General features: G+C 40.8%; 1 protein-coding gene and 1 pseudogene across 2 annotated transcripts in view; both read left to right on the top strand.

Moving 5' to 3' along the window:
* Positions 1-24,436, top strand: part of GRIP1 (glutamate receptor interacting protein 1) — a 682,693-nt gene that overhangs the window by 210,500 nt on the left and 447,757 nt on the right. The window lies entirely within an intron of this gene.
* Positions 18,026-18,362, top strand: LOC107179626 (annotated as a pseudogene).

The following is a 24,436-nucleotide window of genomic DNA, read 5'->3' as shown; positions in this document are numbered from 1 at the left end:
ATAACAAATATAAATGACATTTATATTTTAAATATATAAAAATATATATTTTTAAATATATCTATATATCTATATATAGATATATATCTATATATCTATATATATATCTCCTGTTATTTACTTTACTCATAGATATAGCTGAAAGCAACACAAACCAACTTCGGTTGATCAACCGGAAAAGGATTTTATGATAAAAATATTACGTAGCTCACAGAATTGTGAGGAGAGCTGGAATCCAAACATACAACCATAGTTGAGTCTGAACTTACGGGAACCATCTAAAGCATGCATCAGAACCAGCCTGATGAGCAAACTGTAACTTCTGCTGCCCACTGAGCACCGGAGGAAATCCCTAGGCGAGCTGCTCCTGATTACTGGATGCCTCTGCTCCCATCAAAACAAACAAAATGGACTCCTCCCAAAGCTTGTTTCCTTAAGTTGCTTGTTTTTAAACCAGAGTCAGGAGCATGTGACTCGTTGGCAAAATGTAGTCCCAGCGCTTGTATCTTAGCTGCAAGGAAGTCTGGGAATTTGAGTTTTCTGGATTCTGCTCTGATGAAGCCAGGTCCATGTGGCTGCCAATTTCTGAAACATCCTGAGAGTATTTGGAAGGTGCTGGGTAGCTTGAAAACATGACAGTTATACACAGCTGGGATACATTAAAAGAAGATAAACAGAAGTCCTGCTGACCACAGCTCAGAACATTGCATCATTCTGGTGGTGCCAGAAGGCAAAACTAGACAGCGGATGGAGTATTCAAGTGTACCAGCAGGCTAGGTGTTAAATTTCGTACCAGTGTAAATAGTTCAAGAAAAATCCCCTGCCCCAGCACAACATTGCTCAATCTTATTTAAATTTCAAGTCTCTCAGCAAAACCCCTACGGGCATAATATGGAGATAAGGGGTTTATGATCAGAGGAGATGAAATAAATAAGCTTAACTCTGCGATCTTTACACTGTAGGCTGGGGATGGGGGTCCCCTGCCCACCAGTTCCTGTCTCTTGGCAGAGTGCGATCCTGAAGACAAATAATGATAATGATGCTGCTGATGATACTGATTCTTCCTGTTAGTTAGTATGTGCCACTTTTTAAAGCACTTTACATGTATTAGTTATTTGAAATCTTTACAACAACCCTATGAGGTAGATAATATTACTCTCTGATTTTACGGTTGAAGAAACTGGCACAAAGCGGCCACATAGCTAATAAGTGCAGTGCTGGCATGGGGACTCAGGTATCCTGCCCCTAGATCTGCTTTCCTAAGTATTGACAGATGGGGATTTCACCCGGTGTCTAGGTGGTTGTGATTGCTGCTGTTTGAGTGAATTCCAGGAATATATAGCACTTATATATTAACTAGGGGGAAAAGTGAAAAGTGTTCTGAAACAATTATCACAGGTTTTCCTAAGATGATTCCGTCTGAAAAAAAAAAAAAAAGAAAGAAATGGGTGAGAAACTGCAACACTGTGTAATTTTTTAGGAGTCTGCACTCTGGACCCTGATTCCCAGGAAATCCTTCTTCCTCTACTTAACAACAATTCCAGTGGTAGCTTTCCAAGTTTTTGCCTCTTTAATGCTCACCTCAGTGCGGAGAGGTTGGTCATTTTTACACATGAGAAAATGAGTGTCAAGGTTATGTTGTGGTCAAGATCACATAGACCATCGATGGTAAAAATCTAGGCTTTGAATGCAAATTCCACATTCTCAACTACTGTGTAAGCTATACAGTGAAGGTTCTCAGTGAAATGCAATATAGTGAAATGCAATATATGAAATGCAATGTCGTTCTTCCTTATCTGTGGGGGATACATTCCAAGACCCTCAGTGGATGCCTGAAACCACGGATAGTACTGAACCCTAATATGCTATGTTTTTTCTTATACATACCATGCCTATGGTAAAGTTTCATTTATAAATTAAGTACAGTGAGAGATTAACAACAATAACTAATGATCAGATAGAACAATTATAACAATATACTGTAATTAAAGTTATGTGATTGTGGTCTCTCTCAAAATATTTATTGTACCGTACTCACCCTTCTTCTTGCGATGATGTGAGGTGATATAATGCCTATGTGACGAGATGAGATGAGGTGAGGTAAATGACTCAGGCATTGTGACTTAGTGTTAGGCTACCATTGACCTTCTGATGATACAGAAGAAGGAGAATCATCTGATTCCACACCGCAGTTGACCACGGGTAACTAACACCATGGAAAACAAAATCCCAGATAAGTGGAGATTACTGTTTCACACAGCAAGACAAGGCCAGAAAATCGCAGTGACAAGGAGACCAGATTGGTGTATAGTCTTTGGAAATGGCATGGCTGTTTATGAAATGGCGGCATACAAAGTCCATGACTTTAAATTCTAGTATGTATGACCAGTTTACATCCTGTTGGTCATGTAGCAATCTTTCCAGTCTCATAGCGCTTGCCAGGAATCCTATCAAGAAGCATGAACTCAAATGCTCTTCTTTTTTTATTTTTAAATGTCTATTTATTTATTTTGAGAGAAAGAAAGAGAGCGCACGCACGCATTCAAGTGGGGGCAGAGAGAAAGGGAGACAGAGAATGCCACGCGGGTTCCATGCTGTCAGCTGTCAGCATAGAGCCCTGCGTGGGGCTCCGTCTCGCCTGTGAGATCGTGACCCGAGTCAAAATCAAGAGTCAGACACTGGACCGACTGAGCCACCCAGGCACCTCTCAAGTGCTTATCCATGCCCAAATTTGGCTGACCTTACATAAGAAATAACTTCTGCAGTTAGACGAGATGCATTTGGTGAACCCCAGAAATAATTGGAAAAAAAATACTTCAAAATCAGAACTGCAGAATATAGCTAATTTCAGCCTGGTATTTGTAAACCTTTGTATTAGACTACACAGATGTGCTTTTTATTGCACCAAGAAATGTTTTGTGGAGGAACAACATTGCCCTGTAAAAGATTAACATGAAAAAAGATGTGGGGTCTATCTGCACATGGCTTTGCCAAACATTCCTTCAACCTAATTTTTTCAACCGGGTCCACTTCCTAAGGTGAAATTCCCAAGCCTGCATCCTGTTTATTAATCCTTCTATGATTTAAAAGGCACCTTAGAAGTGCCTCCCTTTGAGGAGACTGGGTGGCTCAGTCAGTTGAGCATCTGATTCTTGATTTCAATTCAGGTCATGATCTCCTGGAGCCTGCTTAGGATTCTCTGTCTCCCTCTCTCTGTGCCCCTCCCTCACTTGCTCTCTCCAAAAAATAAACATTAAAAAAAAAAGTGCCTCCCTCAACCACATCCAGAGTCCTGGAATTTGGTAAACATATACCTATTTGCACCAACTCTCTCGCGGAATGTTTATTTCTGTCATATGCTTATCAGATTTTATCTGTCGCCAGGGAGTTTCTTGATCACTTTAGAGTAGTGGTTCTTAAACCAGACAGGTTGGCCCCCAGGAGACATTTGGTAATGTCTGGATATATTTTTGGTTGTCATAACCGGGAGTGTGCTGCCGGCATCTAGTGGGTAGAGGGCAGGGATGATGCTGAACAGTCTGTAGTTCCCTGGACAGCACCCCACAACGAAGAATTATCCACCTACAGTGTTGCCGTTGAGAACCCTGCTCTAGGTGTATCTCTCTGGATCCTTTTCTACTCTGTATGTCTGTCCTTAGGCACAGCTACAGAATCCAGCTTTGGTGCAAAAGGAAAACTATACCTTTTGGTTTTCCAAATCCTGCCTGATAATACTTGGAAATTTGGGGTCTGTGTGTTTAGAAAATGCCCGAGTTTAGGGGCTTTCTTACTTTCCTAAATTGTTACTAATGGCTCAGAGTCTGTCATCTTATATGATACTTTTGTATTTTAATCATTAATTTGTACTTGTCTTCAATGGAGCACATCTGTCACTTTTCGTTGCACTCAAATCTTTGCCGATTTCTTTGCCATTTATGTTCATTAGCTTGACTTCTTATCTGCAATCTGGAACATTTTATAGCTTCATCAGCCAGATGATTTATATTTTTTAACATGTTAATTAAGGTCAGCTGCAACAGACTCTTTGTGGCTAGGGCCTTTTCATTTAGAGAAATTATATATTTATCCTTCCTTCTTGTTTATAGTTTTGAACCGGTTTTCTTCCCTTGACACAGCAGTCTCCCAATTACCACGCAATTCAGTTGGAAAAGTATATCCACGAGTTCTTCTTAGCTACAAACTGATGTCAGTTTCTTAACAAATTCTAGTAAATCAGTGGCATAGTATTTTCCCCAACAGAAACCACAGTTACTTGTCCACCCAGCTTCCTGATGTGGGCAGGGGTGGATTCAACCAAATATTGAGTGTCTATTAAGTACAGGTTAGTATGCCAGGCTATCAGGGCATAGAAAACGAATCAGAAATAGCCCTTGCTACAAGCTAGAAACCTTGTTAGGGGGGTAAGATATATACATAAATAACTATAGAAAGAGGTATGTGAGGGATGTGCCTTCTGTGGGGTGTCTGAAGCATCAGACTTAGAGAGTCCACCTGCCAGTCATGCATGAAAGTTCAAGTTACTGATCTAGACCTCCGGAACCCATATTCTGTAGTAGAATTATGCTGGCAGGCTTCCAGACTCCTCGCATAAGGATAATTTTATAAGTGACAAGTTGTACATTTTGGCCCAGTGTTGCACTGTTTCATCCTGAAGTTCCTTGAAACCTCTAAAGTGTATTACAACCACTCCTGGTGATTTATTTATGTCTGGTGTGTCAATTAGACTCAGAACATCGTGTATTCTTAACATTAGTTTGACCTCTCTGCTTCAAAAGATGATTTCAGCTTTCAGATCTTCCTAATAACTACTGCAATAAGGACTCAAAAATTTTGTTTAACTTCTGTACTCTTCAGTTTTACCATTTTTGATATAGATGATGGCCCTCTCTTCCTTCACCCCAACGATGTTTCGTAGACTTTTCTATTCTTGGGATGGCATAGTGGAAACATTATAAGCTTTGGGTCAAATATATCTGGATTTACATCCTTGCTATAACTTTGTGTCTTTTGATGTAACTTTTCTACTTCACAAAACTAGAATTTCCTCATCTGTACGGACAGGATTAATAACATTTACATTTCATCGGTTGGAGAAGATTATTGAGGTGACACATAAAATGCTTCCCAAAGATGCCACAGTGAGCTCTCTCCCCACCGTTCATCTTCCTCACTTCCCTAATATTTCTAAAGGGAACTCTCCTTCCTTGTCCTCTATGTCAGTGGTGGCTTCTGTTGTTTTCACTGTTTACCAGCACAGATGTTCCCCCCACATCACTTCCTGATCATTCTCATCAACAACATAACCAACATCCCTCCCCCCATCTTCTAACAAGGTGTATTTAATGCGAAATTCTAAGTAATTCCATATCGTACCATTGCTATTGTCTGAATATTGGTGTCCCCCAAAGTTCCCATGCTGGAATCCTAACTTCGAAGGTGGTGGTATTGGAGGGCAGGGCCTTTAGGAGGTGCTTAAGTCATGAAGGGTGGAGCCTTTATGGATGGGATTAGTGCCCTTGTGAAAGTTGTCTTAAAGAGCTCCCTTGCCCCCTTCCACTGTGTGATCACACACAGAGAAGTCTGCAGTTTGCAACCTGGAGGAGGGCTCTCACCAGACCCAGAGCATTTCTGGACTTTTAGGCTCTAAAGCTGTCAGAAATAATTTTGTGTTGTTTACAAGCCACCCTGTCTGTGGCGTCTTGTTATAGCAGCTGAAATGGACTAAGACAACCATAGTTTCCTTTGTTTAAGTGAACCACAGGTTGGATTTTTAAGCGGTTTGCCTTTTGTTGCACATATGCTGAGATTGATTACGTGATATTTATTGTTATCCCATCTTTTACTAATCATCGCTTCCTTTTTTCTATTCCTATTATTTTTTCTATTCCTTTATTGTATTAAAATAAAGAATCATAGTCAGTAGAGCATGTGACTCTTGATCTCAGGGTAGTGAGTTCAAGCCCCACGTTGGGCATATAGCTTACTTTAAAAAAAACCAAAAAAATAAAGAATCATGTTTTTCTTTTCATATGGAGTTGAAAATTTAGTGTTGGTTAATACCAACTTCCGCATATCTTTCTATAGAAGGTTTCTGTTTGCTGTTTAGCAGTCTGTATTTGACTTCAAGGACCTTCACTGAACACATGCTGTGTATGAAGCAATGTATTAAGTGCTTTTATATTCATTATTTCACAACTTTACAAAAAGTTGTGAGGCATCTTTATCATATGAAGTATCTTTAGTATCACATGTGGTTTTCTGGTGGATTTATTTTTATTTAAAAGTGTACACCTACAGAAAATAAGTGTTGTTTCTGCCATTTTCTAAACAGATAACATTATAAATCATAATTCTTTTCAAAGGATGGGCTTTAATAATTTTGTTTTTGTTATATATTGAAGGTAGACAAGATAATTATAATGGATGTATAAAAAATAAAATAACATTGTGTATCCACCAACCAGTTTAAAAAACAAACATACGTATGTTTGAAAGCTCTTTGCTCCTTGCCTACCCTTTGTGGGTTCCAGCCCTGTTCAAAGATAATCTTTAATTTTTTTTTAGCATTTACTTATTTTTGAGAGACAGAGACAGAGCATGAGGAGGGGAGGGGGAGAGAGAAAGAGGGAGACACAGATCTGAAGCAGGCTCCAGGCTCTGAGCTGTCGGCGCGGAGAGTGATGCGGGGCTTGAACTCATGGACTGCGAGATCATGACCTGAGCCGAAGTCAGACACTTAACCGACTAAGCCACCCAGGCACCCCATCAAAGATAATCTCTAAATGCTTAAGCTTTATATTTTATAATGTGTAGTGAAAACAGTGATGCATATTGAGGACTTCAAGCTTCCATGGGATCAAATCAGTTCACCAGTGTTTGCGTAGGAAAATCAGATTTTGCTCATGGGTTTTTCAGTGCATAATATGAAGTCACTGTTTTTTATTTTTAAAATCATTTAAGAGTGGGTCTTTCTCTTATTTCTTTTAGGCTTTTCATAGAGTTGTAGGTTATTTCATGTGTTTTCTCTGGGCAAAATATCAGCACAAAAGCCACTGAGTTAGAAGTCTGTTGGGAGTAGCAAGTAAAGTCATAAGCCCAGGAGGGGGTCCAGAGAGAATACCGGGCAAAGGAAGGCCTTGGTTCTTTGTTCTTTGCTTGCTTTACGTAGACCCCTGAGCAAAAGTTATGAGTCATGTAAATTTTCTTCTGCAGATTGACAGAAAAGAGATGCAGAGTTACATAGAGAAGAAAAGGATTAAATTTAGGAAATGGAAAAAAGTGGGTTGGGGACAAAGGTAGAAATAGGAAAATTGCTGAAGGAGGATGATTAACCAGGAATAAAGGAAGATAACCATAAAGATATGTCTAGTGCTTAGTTTTAAATCTTGCAATTTTGAGGAAAAATATTTTTATTTCACTCAAGTTTACAAAAGGGAGAGAGAAATTGATTGATACATGGATATATAGAGAGAGATCTATGTGGGTGAGTGGATGGGTGGGCAGATGGATGGATGATAGATCAACAGAGAGATGTGCATCATAATGCACAGGATGGATGAATGATGGGTAATGAATAGATTGTATTACTGACTGCTGTGGATTGAATGCTTGTGAATTCCCAAAATTCTCATGTTGAAATTCTAACCCCCAAGGTGATGGTATTAAGAGGTGGGGCCTTTGGTGTGTAATTAACTCATTAGGTGGAGCCTTCATATGTGTGATCAGCACCCTAATAAATGAGGCCCCAGAGAGATCCCTCATCCCTTCTGCCATGTGAGGACACAGAAAAAAAGATGCCATTTATCAACCAGGAAGTGGGATCTTTGTAGACACCAAGTCTGTCTGTGCCTTAATCTTAGGCTTTGTAGTCTCCAAAACTGTGAGAAATAAATTTTTATTGTTTATGGGCCACCCAATTCATGGTATTTTATTATAGCAGCCTGAAAGGACTAAGACCTTTTAAACCATGTGTCAAATTAAGAAGGTGTCTTGGCAGCTAGAAATGAGCTTATTTCTGTCCATGCAATAAAGCTATAGCAAAGCCCTCCTGCTCTATTTAGGTAGTCCTTCTTACTGCCTACCTACTCTTAAGAGATTTTCCTCTTTTGTAGAGGAGAACGTTCTCATTTTGAGAAGAATAATGTCATTCTGTGATTAGAAAGAAGTGTTCTGTTTTGTTTTGTTTTTAGCCACGAATTTCATCCCAAATCATGATTCAGTCCAAAGACACAAACACTGAAGATTGTGCAGCCAAAAATGTGTTTCTGCTAGTAAAACTAAAGTTAGAATCACCATGAACTTTTTCATGTTGGATTTTAGAGCAATAATCTGCTTTCCATGCTTCTCTGGGCTAAAACATTGAAAGCTAAATTTTCAACTTGCTGCTGGGTTTTTATCTTACAGTTCCCTAATCCAGATGTTTAATTATTCTCTTACTCATTTAACATAGCAGATCATTACTTCCGATTTGAAAATTAACTGTAGGTCTGGGACATATACAAACAGTGCTGTTTCTTGGTCACTGATTTTTTCAGGGAGGCTTGGAATTCCTCAGCTTTACAGGTCAAACTTGCATTAGAACATATTTCATTAGAAAAGAGATCTATATAGCACTAAAATTGTAACAAGTTCCAGCCAATGGGCCATGTTTTTCAAGAAATATGCTATAGACAAAAGATTACAACTACAAAAGTTTTATCCAGTAATAATTTTCTGGATTTGATCTGTAGAGTAACAGGGAGCTTGAAAAATGTCAGCACTTTCCCCAAATGCTATAAACAGGCCTTTAAATAACTGTTTTATATACTCCTATCATATTATTGATGACCGATCTTTATAGATCTAGTTTAGAACTCAATTCAAGAGCATGTATTGAGTGTCAGGTTAGCATAATAAGTATAAGATTTATGAAATAGTCTCTGATATCTAGGAGTTTACAGACTGGAGAGAAGTGACATGTACTCAAAAAACCATAATATAGTGTAGATGGATGCCATGAAGACTATACCACAAAAAGAGAAAGATTTTCACTGACAGCGGTTGCTTTCAGTGGGAGTGGAGGAGGAGCCCTGAGATCAGGTCAGGATGAAAGAATGTGAAGTGCTTGGAGGCCTGCTGGCTGAAGGATTCTCTGTAAATAGTGAATATAGTTCATGTAACTGAGCGAGATCTTGCCCATGGTGGTGAGAGAAGAGCATTTCAGTCCAAAGGATCAAAGGTCTCTCTTCTCGTGGTGGTGCAGTGCCCTCAGGATGAAATTCACAAGGCTGGCCCTGGCCTCCCTGACCCCATCTCAGTGCTGTCCAGTGTGGCCCCTGGGTCGCCGCTGGTCTGAGAAGGGCCAGGGGTCTCTGAGGAGATCAATCTAGAAGCTTTCAGAGCAGTAGATATTACTGTGACATTTATTTTTATTATTTTTTTAAATAATTGATCTGCAGTGGATTGTGAAGAACAGAGAAGTGGTTCTCTATCACAGAGTATTTGAGGAGCGCCGTGTGATATGGTCTTCCCGCTGGCGTGTCAGTGGGGTTTCTCATTGTTCCCTGAATGTGCCAAGCAAAAGCCTCTCACCCTTGCTTTTCCCTCTGCCGGAATGCACTTCCTCTATATCAATATACCTGTCTGTCCTCGCTTCCTCCGGACCTCTGTTCAGATGTCACCTTATCAGAAATGCTTTCCCTGATGACTTAAACAAACCTGCCTTGTCACTCTGGCTCCTAACCTGGCTTATCTCTCTTCCTGTAAGTGCTTAATCCCTCCTATACAGTTATTGGTTTGTTTACTTACTGTCTGTCTTGCCCTACTAGAAGTCAACAGCACAAGAACAGGGACTCATTTATCCTTGGACAGCACTTCCCCCCCATCTGCGGTTTCACTTTCCTGTGGTTTCAGTTACCGAGTCAACCACAGTCCGGAAGCAGATGATCCTTCTTCTGACATGTTGTGGGAAGGTCAGCAGTAGCCTAACGCTACGTCGTTCGCCTCGCATCCTTAGAGGAAGGGGGGCCTACGTTGCAGTAAGATATCTTGAGAGAACCCACATTCCCATAATCTTTATCGCAGTATTGTTATAATTGTTTTATTTTGATATTAGTTATTTTAATCTCTTACTGTGTCTCATTTATGAATTAGGCTGCCTCGGTTTGTATGTCTGGGGGAAAATAAGCCCCGATATATACAGGGTTTGGTACTATCTGCGATTTTGGGCATCCACTGGGGGGTCTTGGAATAATGTCCCTGCACATGAGGAGGGACTACTACAGTGTGCATCACCATATGCTTACCACCTAGGTGAGACATAGTTGGCCTTGGTAAATATTTGCCATTTGGACGGATGCCAGGAACAATTGCAGTCGGGCTCGCAATTGCAGGTGTACTTGAGGGAACAGTCAGTAATTTAATTTGGCTAGAAAAGGGGAGAAGAGAAATAGAATTTCAGTCGGCTCTGGTTTCAGTTCAAGTGATTAGAGTCATATTTGGGTTCTAGACTGCAGCACGTGTAATCAAAGAACATTCTTCTTTTCCTGAGCCGACCAGGTGCCGTCTTGCCATCAAGGATCCTCTTCCTAACCAACTCTAGAGGTGTTTGTTTTGTTTTGGTATTTCAATCTTGGTACCCCCTATTTTAATTTCCATCATCTTACCGTGTAAGTGTTTCCTCACAAAACTCCGGTTTAGCTCCCCCCGAAACTGCAGCATATTTGAAGTTCTTGTGGACCCAGAAGAGGGGAGAAATGCTACCCTTATCATTTGTGGAGATGGCGCGCAGGGCCCTTTCCAGCAGGGCTGGGCCCCTCAGGCACTGCTTCTAGCCCATGCAGATTTACAGCTGGGACTCCCCCCACCCTCCCGGCCCCATGGAGGGTGATGAGGGCCTGTGGTAGGGGTTCGGTGAGGCTTCACAGTTGGAAGGAAAGGTCAGCTCTCTTGGGCCACTGAGGGGATCCTCCAAGATGAGATAAGACAGGCGGATGAGAAATCTGTGCCCCACCTGTGTTCCTGGCCCTGTTGGCATGGCAGCTTTTTCCTTCCAAGAGCCTTGCAGTGCACCTCGGTATCACTAAGAGGAAAGCAATCCATTTATGACTAGCAGGGAAGACATTTTCTGCTTTCAGAGTGGCCTGGCGTACAGATAGCATACATAATTAATATGCCCCAGAAAGCCATTTAAATTAATTATGGGATTGTCCCCCAGGAAGTATGCCATGGAAGCCTGTGCTTTAGGATTTTTAAGCGGGTTCCGGGAGTCCCAGGTTGTTTTTTCCCTCACCATTAGGACTTAGTGACCTCAGGCAATTCACTTAATGTTCTCTAAAGTACGAGTAAGGTATTTTATTGATCCATATTTTATTCATACTTTTCACTCCTGAACCTTAGAAAACCTCCGTAGAGCCATTCTAAGGGTCATTGAGTGAAAGCCGGCACGATAGCACTATCCTTTGAGATCCTCCATAGAAAATTGCTTAAAAGGGCCTGGTTACATATATATTTTTTAACATCCCAAAGTAGATATTTCATAGCACTAATTATTCTTCATTAAAATGTCTAGTTAAACGTGCACATCTGCTTAATTCTTTAAAATCTATGACTGCCCAAGACGTAAGTGATCAGCTCTTGCAACTGGACTGAGTGCATATTCAGGTAGGAAGTTGTTAAATTATTGTCAGAATTATACCACCTCTGTGATCGAGCAAGTTGCATTTTCCCTGAAGGAAGAGTGCTAGGAAGGTCTTACATAAGCCGTACGTTTTTCTCACTTATTCTGTTCTTGCCATTTGCACTAAAGAATTATGACTAATTTTAGGGTTCAAGAGGAACCGTGTTCAGAAGTGAATGAGATTAGGAATTTGTATTTTCTACTTAGCTATATCTATTTTTTTGTTTGTTTGTTTGTTTGCAAGAGATGCTGCAAAGTATTGTGCACTAACATTTTATGGATTAAGACTCATGTGAACTCCATTAGTGTCCAAGATACCAGGTTTTTTCTTGGGAGAAAGAAACAGTTTCTTTTCTTTTTTTTTTTTTCCTCCGTGGCTGGTATGGAATTTCTGTGTTGAGCTTTTAGTCCTGCATCAATATGCTTATCTCTATAAAACTGTTCTACTTTTCTAAGCAAAAAGGGCATAGACACTATACAATATTCTCTTCAAATAAGCCAGTGCCGAACTATAGGAAGTTGCCTTAGTTTGCATAAATCTTTTTGAAAAACTGCAAAAAAATTTCATGTTATTATTCCCAACGGGTTTCCTGCATTTTTCTGCTGTTTAGCAGCTGTCCAGCAGATGGCACTGTGAAGTAACTAGATGACAGCTTTTTTTTTTTTTTTTGTAAATGTGGCTGTGTGCATTTCTACCATATCTATATTTATAAACACTCATTCTGTTAACATTACAGTAGACAGTATGACACGTTTTTGAAACACAAGTGTCTGCGATTTGTAAATTTGTGTCTTGTACTGGCACAGTATTATGTAGCATTTCCTGATACAAATATAATAAAACTGTTCATTGTTCCTTAAGGAGCTTTTCATCTTTCTGGTTATTAACATTAGAGTTCACTTAAAAGCTTGTGCCAATAGGGTAGAGATACATCAGCAAATAATCCCCATACTTATATCATCCTGGGTGCCCCTGCCCTGTGTTTGATTCGAGGAAGGGGTGTGGTTGGGCTAAGAGTAACAGCCCTCAGAGAGTTGCTCACAAACAGCTCACTTCATGGAGTATTGTGGCCAAAAAGGAAGGAAACAAAAGGAAACTAGCGCCCGTTACTCTCAGTGTGGCCTAGAAGCATGGGTCTACTTGGGTGCTTGTCAGAAATGCAGTGTCTTAGGGCTTACCCTAGATGTAATGCATCTGAATTGTTTTTTAACAAGATTCCCCGATGAATCATATGCACATCAAAGTTTGAGAAACATTGACTATTAAGTGCTTCCTCTTAGCTCAGGGTTGATGGGGGGTGGAAGGGAGGGGAGGGTGGGTGATGGGTATTGAAGAGGGCATTTTGGGGGATGAGCACTGGGTGTTGTATGGAAATCAATTTGACAATAAATTTCATATAAAAAAATAAGTGCTTCCTCTTTGAATGTACAGCAGATGTTGAGAGCCTACAATGTGTCAAGCAGTGCATCCTGGGCTTGGGTTGCAGAGATGGCCAAGTCAGGATACTGGCCATCAGGGGATAAGCGGCATATTAAACAAATAATCGTAAATAACAAAGCCAATACAGCAATGTAGGTGCTAACAGGTATGTCCTAGTTGCAAGTGTATGTTTGGTAGGCGTTGGGCTGAGGTTCACATTTAATCTTTTGTTTTGGTTAAGTTTATTCATTCACTTTTGAGAGAGAGAAAGGGGAGGGAGGGGGAAAGAGAGCGTGCACAAGTGGGGGAGGGGCAGAGAGAGAATCCCAAGCAGGCTCCACACTGTCAATGCAGAGCTCGAAGTCATGCATCGTGAGATCATGACCGGAGCTGAAATCAAGAGTCGGGTGCTTCATCAGCTGAACCGCCCAGGTGCCCCTCACATTTAGTCTTTATAACAACTCTGAGAGATGGAAATTGCTGTCCTGGAAGAGGTAACTATGAAAAGTCATTCAACAGCCAGTCAACGATGAGCTAACACTTGAACCCAGCTCTTTCAGGCTCCAAAGCCCAAGCTTTTTCAATAAACTATATCTTAGAAACCCAGCTTTTTCAGTAAATGAGCTATCTGTGTAATCCCTGTTATAGATAACAAAGGAAGGTGTTGCTTTCCAGACCAAGGATCTGAGGACCTTGCATTAAAAGGTAATTTTGGAAAGGTTATAAGTTAAGCACTTATGAGTGATTTCCCCGATGAGCGCGGTGGTCACCTAATACCTTGCACATGGGTCATCTCAGTTCCTCTACGGGGACGTCTGGAGATCCAATGCAGCCCTGCCATCAGGAGGAGGAAGGGGCTGACTGCAGATGGGCGGCCCTAGGGGACTTTTAGATGGAGAATTTGTAACAGAATGGGATTATATTTGCTGAGCTCAGGAGAAGTAAGAATCTGGGTATTCTCTCCCACAACCAGTCAGGTACTGCTTGTAAGTCAGCAGTCGTCCGGATGGTGGTAACACTGAGCCCTGCAGAGGCCACAGAGCACGGTTTTTAGGAATTGCCCCAGACTGACACTCATCTCTTCAAAACCATTCTCAGGGATTAATATGGTTTTAATTACCTACACTTATATGAGCCTGGCTGTTTTATCTAAGTTCATTGATGAGTCTCCCACAGAGAATGGAATTAGACATCTCAATAAGATAAGGAAATTATATCTATTTTTTGTCACTGTATGTGGGAGGATTGTGGTTGAGTCTGAGAAAATTATTTCCTTCAGGGCCTTTGATCCTTTTGTATTATCATTTATTATTTCACATATTATATCCACCTGTAAGCAAAACTGAATATTAAATTTGAATCACGGTTTAGAAACATACATACGTAGTTGGCAAAAATAATACCTGCCTCTTGTGAAGAACCTACGGGTCAAGAAATGATGCTAAAGGAACTGACTGCCCTATAGGCCTTTGATGGCTAATGTTGGTATTTTTCAGAAAGTGCTGGGAATATTTATCCTGATCTTTTAAGCCCCATCTTGTTATTTCCAGGCAATTTGTAGCATTTAGTACCCTAGAGTCAAAAATGGTTTTGCTTCTATCTTTGGCTAACAGTGGCGAATGCATATTCCAAATATGGCTCATATTCCCAAAAACAAAGCGGCGTGGGATGTTGTAGAAGTTGTTAGGGGGAAAAAGCGTGTGTACAAATTCACAGGGATTGGGAGTCGCGACTAGGTCAAAATGGTCAGCCATGATGGCTATAGTGATGATTTGTCAAGGAGCACTGTTGCCTCATTCTTTAAAAGAATAACTTTGCTATGCTAAAATTTCTATATAACCAACAACAAAAAAGACGCTGGCTTAATGCTATCTTTTTGTCCAAGGGTGAGCTTTTCTTCCATTTCATTGGAACCGCCCTCAAATGCTCATCCACACCACTAGCTCATGTTTCATTCTCAATCTTGCTTCAACTCCGTGTCTTCTTGGAGTAGAGTATTTTATTTTAAATGTAAAAAGGAAAAAGGTGAGGTGACGGCATCTCTGAGAGAAGCCTGCTAAGAATTTTGTCTGGTTACTGTCTCCACTTTTCTAAAGCGGCCTCTTGACCATGTCATTTTGCCCTCAGCTGTCTCCATAAGAAAATGAAGTGTTGTCTGGAAAAACAGTGGACATTGTTACCTAATAAGCTATAGTAGTTACGATATGCAAAAGAGGAAAAAGATACCAAAGAAAACAAGTCAACTTGAGGGATTTTTAAGAGTATTTTATGCATACATATATATTATTTAACATTTATTCATTTTTGAGAGACAGAACGTGAGTGGGGGAGGAGCACAGAGCCCGATGTGGGGGCTCGAACTCACGAACCCTGAGATCATGACCTGAGCCGAAGTCGGAGGCTTAACCGACTGAGCCACCCACGCACCCCTTTTTTATGCTTATATTTTTAAGACTAGTTCTGGAGTATGTCATAAAGTCAATTCATATTTACCTTAATTTCTTAAACATACAAAGCTCAGAGTTAACGTAATATGTCATGGGGTGCTGGCAAATTATCACAAAGAAGCAATACGAATGCCATCTGTATTATAAAATGTGTTGGCCTTTGTTTTAGTCAAGAGTAGCACACGGGCCATTGTGAAAATTAGAATCAAAATGATCTCTCGTGTATATAGTAATCCTCTACTAGCCATATTATTCAATTAAACAGAACATGCATTCCTTTTCCAATGTAAATAACTAAATGGTACTGAAATGGTACTTAAACAAACAAAAAACATAATGAAGATTGTTGGGAGGGTTGCCCTGGAAAATATAATCAAAGAAAAGGTGATAAGTGTCTTTTCCATACTTCCCTGCTCCAGCCAAGCTTTGTTAGTGACAGCCCCCTGAGCATGCTGTGCTATTAACCTGTAATGCCACCTCTCTGCACACGTGATGAACTCGGGCGTGTCCTTCAAGACTCCGGTGGAGTACCCTCTGATCTTTGAAGCTAGCTCCTCTGATCACTGTTTGTCTCCTCTTTCTGTTAGGGCCTCCTATTTTTGCTCTTGTCTCACGATGTTGAAATTATATGAGCCTCGCCCTCCTCCCACCCCCAGATGAGCCCCTTGAAATCAGGAACCACACTTCATTCATTTATGTATCTTCAGTGCCTAGTTCATGTATGAAAAATGTGAGGTACGTGTGCCTTCAGTCTTCAGTTCCCGCGTCTGTGACAGATCCTGCAAATCAATCATGGCACTTTCTGTCTCTCGGAGACTAGGCCTAGCTCCCTAGTACTTTGAATGCCACACTTGAAGCTGCTGCTTACCAGACAGGTTCATTGTGATTGACATGCTGGTTTCAGCTGCCTTGTGACCACTGGCCTAGCAGAACACCTAGCTCATAGTAAGCAGGCATTGTTATTTTTAGGTGAAAAATGATATTAAATGGAAATCATATGAAACCTTTGTGGCTTTTGGCTTAAGCTTTGTTTGTGGCTTTTGGCTTAAGTATTCTGATGGAGTTGAATCTAGCAATGTTTTAAAACTTGCTGATACCTCCAATCACTGAGATTCAAACATGGTGTTGTTTCACTTTCATTATTTTGAAACACTCTGAGTTAAATAAAGTTAAACAGCCTCCTTTACATTGCAAAACCTACCCTTTTGTGCCAGAGTACATCAAGAATCTGCATGAAGAGAATAAAATATTTAGTGTTTCTCAGACTATTAGAACAACAAAGGAGGGTTTTATGGAGCTACTGTTCCCCAGGACCCACTCTGTAGCAGATTCTAGATACTTCTGCCCATGTCTTCCCCACACTGTGTTATTTATGTATTTATAGTTAGTATTGGGAAAATGAGAACAACAGGCTTCCTTTCTTCTGGTTTTGGAATATAATCTAGAATATTCCTTTAGAAGTATGTGACAGTGATTGCTTCTTCCTCTAATTTCCTGCTGGTTTCTCTAAGTGCATTGACCTTTGAAAATATATTATTAATTTTTCTTTCCGAAGCATGAAGTTAAAGTAGTAAATGATATGAGTCAACAGACTTGGATTCAAAGACCCCAAGGCCGACATTCACAAACGCCATAGGAGTGCAGTTCTCATTTCTCTTCATGACCCTTAGTTTTCTCACCTATAAAGTGGGGATATTGAATCCCCGAAGTGTCAACACAGGCACAGAACAAACAAACAATGCAGAGATGTGTGTTTGCTCCCTGTCCGATTCCAGATGTAACTAACACTCTTTTTTTTTATTTTTTTTTTAATTTTTTTTTTTAACGTTTATTTATTTTTGAGACAGAGAGAGAGCATGAACGGGGGAGGGTCACAGAGAGAAGGAGACACAGAATCTGAAACAGGCTCCAGGCTCTGAGCTGTCAGCACAGAGCCCGACGCGGGGCTTGAACCCACGGACTGTGAGATCATGACCTGAGCCGAAGTCAGACGCTTAACCAACTGAGCCACCCAGGCGCCCCGTAACTAACACTCTTAAGGATGTGTTTTTAAATCAGTTTGCTTAGAGAGCAGTTTCATTTCCAGAAGCTAGAGATGACTTGAAAGTGACTTGTGACACCTGACCAGTTAATAACGCATCTTACGTGTGCAGTAGGAGCTGGTAAAACCTAATGTCTCCGACTCAGCCTTAATGATGTAGTAACATAGTTTGGGATATTTGTTGCCAGTGTAGTTTCTCCCCAGATCCCCCTTCTGCCCTCAACACCCCCTCCCCCCCCCAAAAAAAAGCAGATGGGAGAGGAAGAATAGACAGAAGACATCACTTCAAATAGGGATGATGTTGACAAAGGTTGGCACTGTGTTTTAAGAATAAGTAATTGCTCAGAATAAAGTGCCATGGGGGAGGGGAGCTGCTGCTGCTGAACTTTGGGTCCAAATAAGTGGGGCCTACTAGGAACAGGACTCCTAAAATGACAAAGATGTCTGGGAGGGTGTGGTCCGGAGCCATTTTTGCTGGCTATAAGCAGGGTCTCTGGAGCCAGAGGGAGCGCACAGCTCTTTTTAAAATCGAAGGAGTTTATGCTCGAGAGGAAACTGAATTCTATCTAGGCAAAAGATATGCTCATATGTACAAAGCAAAGAACAACACAGTGACTCCTGGTGGCAAACTGAACAAAACCAGAGTACTCTGGGAAAAAGTAACTTGTGCTCATGGAAACAGTGGCATGGTTCATGCCAAACAAATTCCAAAGCAACCTTCCTGCTAAAGCCATTGGCCGCAGAATCTGTGTGATGCTGTATCCCTCAGGGGTTTAAACTAACTGAAAAGTAAATAAATAAAGGTGTAGATTTGAAAGGAAGGAAGGAAGGGAGGGAGGGGGAGGGAGGGAGGATCATGGGAAACGAAGTCCATAGTGAAAGCATTTGGGAGTTTCTCCGTTATCTGCCTTATTGGGTAGTATGGATAGTAACGTTCCTGTCCCGGGGCTCATTTCACAGATTCCCCTCTCGCATCAACACTATAACATTCTGTTTTAACTTGTAACAGTACCCATGTATTTATGCTTAGGCTGCACCTAGATTGTTCCTGTTTCCTTTTGTATTTTGTGCAACATGTTGATGTCGTTGGGAAAACTGGGGATTGCGTATCGGGCAGCATTTTAATTCCAGTCTTACCACTTACCGCCTGCGTGATCTTGCCAAAGCATTTAACTTCTCTTGGTCTCCCGTCCTCTGCTGTGAAATGGAGATAATGATGTCTAGGATTCTTGTGAGGATTCAGTGATACTAAAAGTAAAGAACCTGGTGGGGCATAGCTGCTTCCTAAATGCTGGTTCCCCCAAAGCCCTCCTCCACGTCACTCCGGGAATAACCAGTATAAAATGTTAATCTGAATTTGTCTGTTTCAAATTTATCAGTGGTTCCCAGTGCTCCCAGGATCAGATCAAGGGTCCCTGCTGAGTCATTCAAGGCTCCCCCGCTCCCCCATGAACTGGCTTGTTTCCAAACCCATTTCCCATCATTCTCATCTCCACATGTTATGACCAGTCACCCTAAACTTCTCTGCTTTCCTCTGACCATTATGGTTTTGCTTGTTGTGTCATGTACTTCCTTTCCTCCCTAGGAGGTCTTTCCTGGCCACCCCTTGCCCCACCTGTCCAGAATGAGTGTCTCTCTTCTGTGCTGTTTATCTTGTGACACTTTTTCATTTCAATACGATCTGCTTATCTTTCCCTCACAAGATGGCACATGAAGGGTGCAACTTGTATCTTATTTATATTTATATTCCCAGGGTACAATATCTGACCTACAGCAAGTGCTCAAGAAAGCTCTGTTTCCTGGATTCTGTCTCACCTTATTTGTCCCCCATGCCTGTCAACCCCAAAAGACCCATTATTATTATTCCTAGCAGAGCAAGACATATTTTAGTGACTTTGTGAACCCCCCAAATAACTTATTTTTAGTGTCTATTTAGAAAAAAAGAGATACATATGTAAGTGTATTAAAAAACAACAACAACAACAACAACAACAATAAACCACTCTAGGATCACCTGGGTTGCTCGGTCGGTTAGGTGTCTGACTCTTGGTTTCCACTCAGGTCATGATCTCACGGTCCGTGAGTTTGAACCCCACGTCAGGCTCCATGCTGGCGGTGAGGAGCCTGCTCTGGATTCTTCTCTCCCTCTCTGCCCCTGCCCTACTGACGCACACTCACACTCTCTCTCTCTCTCAAAATAAATAAACTTTAACCCTCTAATGACAGGAACCAATCATATTCATGAATTCTCAAATTATATTCTTACAGAATTAAGGTAATCAAACTGCAGATACTTCCGTCTTTTCAGCATCTTGTCTGCCGTCAGCATCAGTGATTCGGGCAGAGTTCTGCTGCTAGAATGCCCGCCAGTCACTGTGGGCTCAGGTATCAGGGAAAGGTACGCACTTCGGTCTTAACTTTGGCCCATGATTTATAAATGTCTGGATGGCAAAAAGACGTTTCAGAAGTTTATTTCTTCCAAGATGTGGTGTTAGAGCTGCTGAAAGAAACTCGGATTTGTTAGAATTGGGCTGACATTTATAAAGACATAAAACCTCTGTGTGGCAGCAGCTTTAATTATTACTTAAGAGCAGAGTTGTTAAAATGGCTTCCCCAGATACTTGAGCTTTTGATTATGTAAGGAGGAAAAAAGAAAAAAAAAAAAAAAGATAAATTTCAAAATTGAAGCTCAAACAGTTCGCACTGCCAGTTACTCGATAATTCATTTTGGGGACGGCTTCTATGTGTGGTCTAGGAATGAAGCCAAATATCAAATGTATCACTGGCTGCTGACAGGTAATGATAAAGTGTTAAGGAAAAAACAAAACAAAATGGAACAAATCACAACTTGCCTCCATCAGAAAAATATGGGGATATTTACTGAAGTATTTGAGTATCTTCAATGTACATGAGCTCCACAGCAACCTGTAAGATTTAAAATCTTCTTTTCCAGGGGCGCCTGGGTGGCTCAGTCGGTTAAGCCTCCAACTTTGGCTCAGGTTGTGATCTCACAGTTCGTGAGTTCGAGCCCCGCATCGGGTTCTGTGCTGACAGCTAGCTCAGAGCCTGGAGCCTGTCTTCAGATTCTGTGTCTCCCTCTCTCTCTGTCCCTCCCCTGCTTGCACTGTCTCTCTCTCTCTCTCTCTGTCTCTCTCTCTCTCAAAAATAAATGAAGAAAACATAAAAAAATTTAAAATCTCCTTTCCTGGTATTCATATAAAGAACTCTTTCATGGTTACTTTGAGATTTCTCCAAATCAGAAGAAAAAGCCCCCCCACGTTCGATCCTTGAGACGTGAACTCTAAGCTAATAGCGTCTTAGTTGTCTGTTACTTTTCATATTTATCAAGGGAAACTTTAACAAGGAGGGTAGTATCCTTGGAGGGTTAAGATGCGTTCTGCTAGTGTGGCATGTTTTACTTACTCTTATGCTTGCAATAAATGGAGGTTCGTCTGTGTTAGGATATGAGGCTATTCTCCAAAGACATGTATGCTGATAGCACTAATGATTTGCAATATTTAACAGTAAAACTGTTTTACTTGCAGTGACTCCAGGCTTTGAATTATAAATGGAATCATTTTATATCTTTTGGCGTTAGTTGAAATACATGGGAATTGGCCCAGATTTCCCATTAATAATGTAGCAAGTAAACGTTTCAAAATCATTAGAGCTGATATCTCTATTTAATTGGTATTTGGAAGATACATTTTATTTATCAAAATATACATTCATAAAATTTATATAAATTTATACTGATTTGAAAAAAAATCTAAGTTTATTTTATTTTTTAAAAAATTTTTTTAATGTTTATTTATTTCTGAGACAGAGAGAGACAGAGCATGAACAGGGGAGGGGCAGAGACAGAGGGAGACACAGAATCTGAAACAGGCTCCAGGCTCTGAGCTGTCAGCACAGAGCCCGACGCGGGGCTCGAACTCACGGACCGTGAGATCATGACCTGAGCCGAAGTCGGATGCTTAACCGACCGAGCCACCCAGCCGCCCCTAAGTTTATTTTAAAAGATTCGATACTACATGTGTACTATGTTATGTTTATCTGTATGTATAAGCATTTTTTGTTTATTGTTTGGGCTGATTAAAAATCACAACTGAACTCAGGGGGTACTAAGAGGTGATTTTCTGCTGTGATCTCATTCTAAGTGACATTTCTTTTTTATTTTAAGTTTATTTATTTATTTTGAGAGAGAGAGAGAGAGAGAGAGCAAGCAAGCAGGGAAGGGGCAGAGAGTGAGGGAGAGAGAGAATCCAAAGCAGGCTCCGTGCTGTCAGTGCAAAAGGCCCAACGTGGGGCTTGATCCTGTGAACTGTGAGATCATGACCTGAGTTGAGGTCAAGGTTGGACACTTAAACAACTGAGCTACCCAGGCACCCCACGTTTCTTTTTATTTGACCTCAATTTACCTGCCGGGGAGGACTGCTAACTTATCACAGTGGGTAAATCTTACTGATTTAAGGCAAATCATATGCAATTTGGGGAAGGCATCAAATCACTTTTAAAAGAGAAATTCCCTGGCATGGCTAATGTAAGATATAACTTTCATGACTAAAGTAGGTACAGGAAGGTGTCCAAAAATGGGAGAATGAATTTGTGTCTGCACCGACATCCCTTTTCACAGTCTTGACCCAGTCCTTCTCTCCTGAATTTACTGGCTCTATTTACAGAAGACTTTAAGTGCAATTGAGTTTTTATTTGAAATTGTACACCCTCTATTTATAGATTATGACTTTAATTCATGATGACGTGATGAGGAAAAGGAATACTAATCGTGGCAAAGTCAGAATTGTTAATGATGTGAACTGGCATGCTAGGTAGGTTTTTGATAAAGTTTTACGATTATGAATGTATGTATCTGTAATGACAGAGCTAACCTAAAATTGCAAATGATTAGGCATTGGAGAAAGAATGCTCAGTCTTTTAACACTTTGCTTGTTTAATGTGAAAAACTTTATAAGGAGACATAAAATTCAGAGAACAAAGGGGGAGGATACTACACCTTGCTCAGCTGGGTACTATGGGAGGTTTGGTGAAGTTACCCACTTTCCATGGCTGGGAAGGTAGAATTGTGGGATTTTAGAACTGGGAGGGGATTTCAGCTAGCCCATATTATAGATAGAGAAACCGAGTCCAGAGAGGTGAAGTTGGTATGCTTTACCCAGCATACCAACTTCAGCTTCATAGTCACTTGATTTCCAGTGGATCATAGTCACTTCTGGAAAGGCCCAGCTGGTAAAATCTTTCAGGACGGCTGTGAAGCCGGAATGATGAAGAGTTGGTTGGTGTTTTCAGTGTACAAAGGCTGTATAAACTTCAAACGTAATTATAATAAAACCCTGTATTTTGGCTTTGGGCTGCTGAGCTCTCAGAGGAACACCTGCTCTAGTCACAAAAACATCCTCCCGCCTATAACTTCTTTTATCGTAGACAGACGCTTGCCTTTGTCCCTGCTTTCCTTGGATAGCCTCCTGTTTCCACTTCTAGATGTCCTGTGTGTTGTGAAAGAGTGTCATTCTTTCAGATGCGGAAGCTTTTTAAAAAAGATTGGCCATTATCACTTACTAATATTTTACGTCCATAGCCTCTATTCCTAAACTTCTCTTGATTTTCAGTTAATCCTTCCCTCTCAAGAAAACCAGGGGTAATTTAAATAGAGAAAAGAGAAGAAAACTAACATTTATTCAGCACCTACTATTTGCCAAGTATTCTCTTTAAATTGCTTTTGGAATGAGGTCAGTATGAATAAATAAATCAATAAAAGATCCTATCCTGCTAAGATACCTTGCCTACATTATTAATTGCTGAATAAATCAAGGCTCAGAGATGTTAAATAAGCCAGAGAGAGGAATTAAAAAGCCAGTAAGTCTAAAAGGAGAGACATCTCCAAGAGAGAGGTCACATTTCCCTTTCCTCATTAATAAAAAGAGTGCTAAACAAAAATAGAGGAAGAAAAGGAAGGAAGAGGGGGAAGGAAGGAATGTATTTGGTTACATGTTGGGTGCTACCTATCTGAAAATAATAAACAAATATATCTATATAATTTTTGTAACAGAAATAAGTACTTTTGAGAAAATGTGCCCTGAATTTCTTTGCCTGTTACCTCCATGCAGGTAACTCTTGTGGGAGTATCACTGATGTCTTAGGCATCCATGAGGCATGTCCAGGTGTTCCCGAGATGTCCCTGAAATGTTGGGTTCGTTTTTATTGCATCCCTTTCCTGCTCCAGGCTAATGTTGCATCCAGATGAATGATTCCAAGAGAGAAAGTTTGAAATCCATTCTCACGAAGCATTAAAACACGAGCAAACAAGAACAACAACCAAAACAAAATAAAACCTTTGCACTCTGCAAATACAGTCGGGTGATAGTTCCCTAAGTCTTATAATACAGTTTCATCATTTGATAGAGCCGTTCCAAGGGCTTGAAAAGTGTCCAGCCACCTCAAGACTCCAGATCTGTGTTTGTAAGGCTCTAAGAAAGAATGAAAGTTTGAATTGCTTGATGGTTGACTGGTGTTGTGAGCTGTCCCCCTAGAGAGATGAAGTGTTCAGACGATAGGCTGTTGCCTCACCCACACAACGGTTTTACGCGCTTTTTTTTTTAATTGAATTTGTAATCTAATTCATCTCCTCTCTTGTCTCAGACTCCCTTACATTGAGGAGTGCCTCCCCGTGTAACCAGGTACCCCTCTGCTTATCTGTGTGTCCCCACAAATCTGAGACTGAAAAGGGACTTTAAATACTATCTGGACCAATCTCCTCCATTTTGTAGGTGAGAAAACTGTGGCACAGAGAGACTGAAAAATGAGGTTAGAGTTAGCCAGCGGGAGACCAGCTG

This window comes from Panthera tigris, chromosome B4, assembly GCF_018350195.1.
Source record: "Panthera tigris isolate Pti1 chromosome B4, P.tigris_Pti1_mat1.1, whole genome shotgun sequence".
Lineage (NCBI taxonomy): Eukaryota > Metazoa > Chordata > Mammalia > Carnivora > Felidae > Panthera > Panthera tigris.
Note: the sequence above shows the minus strand (reverse complement) of the source record. Positions and strands in the feature narration are given on the sequence as shown.